The following is a 6,000-nucleotide window of genomic DNA, read 5'->3' as shown; positions in this document are numbered from 1 at the left end:
CAGTTGGTGGGAGAGCTGTCAAAAAGAAGGCAGAGTGATAAAATGAACAGCCCATGTCTGCCCAGGAGGTTCAAGGTGCCTAAAAACGCACCCAGAAGTGTTTAGGAGTTTGGTCAGAGTTAGGAACAGCAGAAAAAACAAAGCAAGGAGGTGTCTAATAATTTATTTTTCAGAATCTTCAGTCAATATCAAAATTCTGCTAATGCTTGCAGTAAAGTTCAGCTTTATTTTTAGGGCTGGGAGAGGCAATGCCCATCAGCACTGCTGCTTCCCTGGGCTGTGCTGGGCTGGAGATCTGGCTGGGATTTGGGATGGTCCAGCCATCCCTGTTTTAGGGGGTTTGCTCATCTGCTCCTTTTAGCACACGAGAAGCTGAGGATGAAGAATTTGCTGTGTCAGATCTTTTCCCTGGCCCCATCCAGAGCTGGTGGCTGCTGCTCCAAAAAGGGGCTGGATACCTGCCATAAATGAAAGGAAGAAATTTTATGCTGAGTAAAGCATAAAGAGAGGCTCTGTTCTCGCCTCTGCTGCAAACCCTGCGTCACTGAAGAGAAATTATCACACCTCTGACTCTTCCCTCCCAGGAACACAGCCCTGCTAACAGCATTTTCTTTATGTTCCCACTCCTGCTGCGTGTCCAGCCCATTTCCTGCCAGGTTTGGTGCAGTTGCAGGATTGATGGTCCTTCCCAGGGGGATCCTGGCTCTCCAGGAGCTCACAGCTGTCCCTGCATTCATCACACTGGCCTGGCCACTTGCAAACTCTTCATCTGGGAGAAGTTCCCAGCAAGTGGGGGTCATTGGTAGCTGATGCCCATCTGGTTTTTCTGTTCCTGTGCAACAAATCCACTGCTCTGCAGCCCTCTGAAGTTTCATTTCCAAACCTTATTCCCCATCCCCATCCAGGCATTGAGCAGCCTGGGCTGTGGAAGGTGTCCCTGCCCATGGCAGAGGGTTGGAACAAGATGGTTTTTTAAGTCCCTCAAAACCCAAACCATTCTGAGATTCTCTGATCTCTGATTTTACCCAGCCCTGTTGCTTTTACTTTTCCCCCTCAGACCACTCTGCTCCAGCTGTGTTTTGAATGCACAGCAAAATCTCAGACTTTGAAGGCTGGGGATTCTCTGCTGCCTTCTTTGCCAGTGCCTTTCCCCACCTCCAAATATAGATCTCAGTGCTCCCACAACCAGCTGATCAAAGTTTTGGTTTTTTTTTTTCCCTTGAAGTCTCATGTTTTATCTCAAGGAGATCTGGAGAGTGAAGTAGCCAGTGGTCACAAAGTCCCTGTGAATGCAGAGTCACACTCCCTGCCAGTTTTCCAGGAGGCAGCTGAAGAACTGAGTGAGATTTGGCTCCTGCTGGATGCACACAGTGCTGACTGTGAGGCTTCAGCCTGAGAGACAGGACTAGTGTCTCACAGATCTTCCCCAAATTGCCAGGCAGGGGGAAACATCCAGAGCTGCATAAACTCTGCTGGAAACAGCTTCAGCCAACAAGGAAACAAAAGAGCTGCCTGGCACCTCCTGGGGACACAGACCCTTCCTTGCTGTGTCAGGGCTCCCACCTGAACCAGACCCAGCAAATCCAGATTTCTTTTGGCCTTTTTCAGAGCCCCCAAAGCCTCCAAGGGAATGTGTGAGCACAAGCTGAGCTTCTGAGGAAGGAAATGCCATTTTCCTCAAGGCTGTCCTAAAATGCTGGAACGGATCCACGAGCTGGGGGAGACCTGCTGGGATGAAACCCAGTTCATTTTCTTTTCAATATTCATCACTCCTTTAGGGGCACAGGCTGTGTTTATTCCTCTTCACGTCTAGAGCTCATCAGGGTCTCCTTCCCAGTGAATTGCTGTCCTGGTTTCCACTGAAGTAAAGTGAATTTTCTTCCTGGGATGGCGTGTTTTGGATTTGGCATGAGATAACACACTGATGGTTTTAGTTGCTGCTAAGTAGGGTTTAAACTGACTCCAGGACTTTTCAGCTGACAGGGAGAAGGCTGGAGGTGCACCAGGAGTTGAGAAAGCAAAGCACACAGCTGACCCAAACTGACCAAAGGAATATTCCATAAAATTTTAATTTTTTTGGCCAACCTCAGTGAAATACAGCAGAGAAACTCTTAGTGCTGGGGAGAACTGAGTGCCAGCACTGTGTGATGGCTTTGCTGGGGACAGGAACGAGACCTTGAGACAGAAATCAACCTGACACTCTGATTTTTTTTTGCAATATTTCCCTTTTCTCAGTGGCCTGGACCTCTATGATCTCACACACACAAGGTGGGATCAGCCACCAATCAGTGACCTTGTGTGCTCTTGCTTCAGCAGTTTGTTTGTTGGAGGGGTTTACATTCCCCCAGTTACAGTGATAAGGAATAATTGTCATAGATTTGCCCTCAGAATACTTTCAGGAGGGTGGGAAATACTGTCACCTGTACTGTCACCTTCCAGTTCAGGATGTTCCAGGATTCCATAGGGAACTCACATCCTTGTCTGCTCCAGAAAACAGAGTTTAACTCAGCTCTCTGGATTTGTAGGTTCTTTCCACGACCTCAAAACTCCATTCTCATTTTTGTGATGCTGAATATTTGTGTTCTTTCATTCAAGTCTCTGTAGCAAATTCCTGGAGGAGCTGAGAAATCATTACAAACCTCTCTGCTCTCCCTTCCAAGCACAGAGGAGCACAGCTCTGACCTGCTTCTGCTGGTGGGAAAACCAAGTTTGAAACGCAGGCAGGAACAACATCCACATGCAGTTTTATCACTTGGGAAGAAAAGGAAGAAAGTGCCACTTGTGGCATGTGTTAATCCCATCATTTAATGCTCTCCTGGCACAGACACAGGTAACAAGGTGATGAGCAGCATCTGAGGGCCTGAGAGGAATAATCTGTGTGATGAGAGAAGGCTTTGCTGTCCCTCTGTCTCTTAATTCTCCTTGCAAACAAACCACTCCTGAAATTAATCTCTTTATTCCATACAAGCTGCAGCTTGTGCAGGGATCTGTTCTTTTTGGTGGCTCTGGTGTAGGGATGTCCCCAAAGTGTGACTTGCCTTAGCTTGGACAGGTTGTGAGTTCAGGGAGAAAGGATTTAGGCAAAAGTTAGAATCCTGCCTTTGTTGGGGAAGCTGTTGACAATGTCACTGGATGGGTTTTCTTTGCCATGTTGGCTCCCAAAGAAAAGCTTCTATCCACGGTAATCGGGGTTTATTAAAGGAAACCGTGACAAAAAAGTCTTTAGATGAGATTAAAGGGATTGTGTGGCTGCACTTGGTGCTGAATTGCTCTGTGCTGGCTCGGGCTCTGGGCGTCTGCCTCGTCAGCATCCCTGCCTGGCCTCCTGCATCCCAGGAATGAATGGCCTGAGTGCAGGAAAAGCAAACACAGGAGTGTGCTGCCTGATTAGCTGGGCTTCATTAACCCCCCTGGCACAGCCCCAAGTCCTGGATGCTCCTGGTTTCCTCCCAGCCAGGTGGGGAACTCACTGTGTCCATCCCCAGGACTCTGGGGTGCTGCCAGACCCACTGTCCATGGGGATGTGCTGAGTTCTCCCTCCCTCCCAGAGCTGTTTTTCAGCTCATTTTGGTTGTATTCAAGGCTTTAATATATATTTTTGCTGTGAGCTGGGCCCACAGTGGGATTGCTTCTATAGTTTTCTATATCCAGGCTCTCCCTGCTGACCTTGTGATGTCCCTGGTGCCACATGTGGCTGTGGCAGGGGACATGGTGACATGGCTCTGTCTAACACCTCTGATGGCAGGAGGGCTGTGTGTGTGAGAGAGGAAAATGCTGTTGTCTTGTGTTCACACAGTGACGTGTTCCTTTCAGGAGCTGTCACTGGAGTGGGGTGGATTCATCCCAGACTCCAGTACAGGGACGTGACCACGGATTTTGTGAGATTGTCAATCAAAACCCAGCTCTCTCTCTTTCCCTTCTCCCTGTACACTTCCTCCCAAGTCCTTCCCTCTCTCTCTCAATTGACAGATCAGTCCTTTGTGTCCTCTTTGTTCCTGATTTATTCCTACTTCCTCAGGCATAACTCATCCTTGACTTTGTCCCCTTGAACACTGCTGCATTTCGAGGATGTATTCATCACTCCCTAACTTTCTCATTTAATAATCAGAGTTAAAAGACATTTGGAATGTTTCTCCCTCTGAGACTCTTTCACATCCAAACTTTTCTTGGTATTTACCACAGACTTTCATGTTCTGGAGCCTTGGGATTGTGTCCTGGAGATCCCTGAGCAGAACTAAACTGCAACCTTTAAACTCAGTGGTCTCAAACCTTTGCTGGAAATGCTCAAGAACAGCAAAAAAAAGTACACCAGACTGTGGTGTTAACACCATAACCTGCTGTTCTGCAGGAGCCACGTCGAGGGATGGTCTGGCCTCACACAGGAGCCCTGTGGTGGCTCATGGCATCACTGCTGGCCACATCCCCAGTGCAAAAGGCAGTTTGGGTTTATTTTGGGAACAGCCAGCTCAGAGCCCAAGTCCAGCCCTTGCTGGCTGGGGCCTTTTGTTTATTTGCTTTGTTTTTAGGATATAATTACTCTCTTGTAGACTCTGCATGTCCATGGCACTGTATTATTTTCTTCCCAGCTGCTGTGATTCCTGCCATCCAGACACAGGGGGAAAAAAACCATCCACAACCCCCTTTCTCCTTGGTGCATCCTCCAAGAGGTTGTACAAACCCTGCTCTATTCTGCAGGCTAAACATCCAGGCCTCCTTGCCCCTGACCTCTGCTGTTATTTATTAATTCAACCAAATTATAAATTATAGCCCTCAGAGGTTCCAGGACTGATTTGGGGGTCCAGGACAGAGAGAAAATCCTGCTCCTGGGGTCACTCAGATGGCTGCTGGAAGATGGCAAAATAGCCCCAGGCTGCTGCTCTCCCTGCTTTGTCCCTAAAGGCTGCTCCTCTGCATTCCTACTGCTCTCAGACTGGTGATACTCCCTCCTCTGCAGGTGAACTTCCACCTCCGTGAGGTTCAGCGTTTTGAAAAGTGCCTTTTGCCTGCCGTAAAACCTTCCTGGAGTTTCTCTGGGTTTCAGATCAAATCTGCTGTCTTTGTCTGGAGGGATCACAGGATGGTTTGGGTTGGAAGGGATCTAGCAAGGTTCTCCTCACCATTCCCTTCCTCTACGAGTGATAATCTGACTTCAACTCAATTCTCACCTGCATGGGCCTTGAAGAATTTATGTGTGGAGTCTGTCTCTTCTCATTTTGTGTTGGCTGTTTGTTTGAATGGGCAGATTTTATCCCACTTTTGCAGGTGCTGTGATGAATTTTGGGCAGAGGGCTGCTCTTGCAGAGAGGAGCTGCTCAGCACCTCTTCAATCTCAGAGTTGCAGTTCCTATTTCCCTGCCCTGCAGCTCTGCTGACTCTGCAGAGCAAAACACAGTAAAATATAGGGGAAAACCAGATACCTTTATACCTTTTTAGTACTTGAAAAGAATAATTCCTTCCTAGATCTGCCCAGCTCCCGACCAAACCAGTGCCTGTTAGAAATGTGGATCATAACTCATCAGTGACTGGAGCCGGTGCTCAGGGTCTCCACGTGACGTTCCTGAACACAGAACTCAAACAGGGACAGCTTCCCTCTTCTGCTGCTGCTGCTCTCAAGGATGGGCTCTTTTAAAAGAGGAATGGTTGTGTGGGGAGAGCTCATCCCATCACTGCTCTATCCATCATAATAAAGGTTATTAACAGCCTACGTGACCAGCCTGCCTATCCCCGCCGAGCTCGGGAAGGCAGTCCTGCAAACTCTGCACTATGAGCTCGCTTTTATTAAATATTTGCTTGACCAGAGAGGCAAAGCAGAACAGGGTAAACACGACTAAAGTAAATGTGGGCTGACCTTTGTCCGTCATCCATCCGACGCCCGCGGCTGCCGCGGCGGGGAGGGCAGCGGGAGGTGAAGGTGATCCTGCAACAGCTTGGAAATCCCGGCTGCTGGGAGAGAATTTTGAAATATTTGGGGTGGCATGAAAGTGGTGGCTGCTCCACGAG

The sequence above is a fragment of the Zosterops lateralis genome, assembly GCF_965231275.1.
Source record: "Zosterops lateralis genome assembly, chromosome: 4".
Taxonomy (NCBI): Eukaryota; Metazoa; Chordata; class Aves; order Passeriformes; family Zosteropidae; genus Zosterops; species Zosterops lateralis.
Note: the sequence above shows the minus strand (reverse complement) of the source record.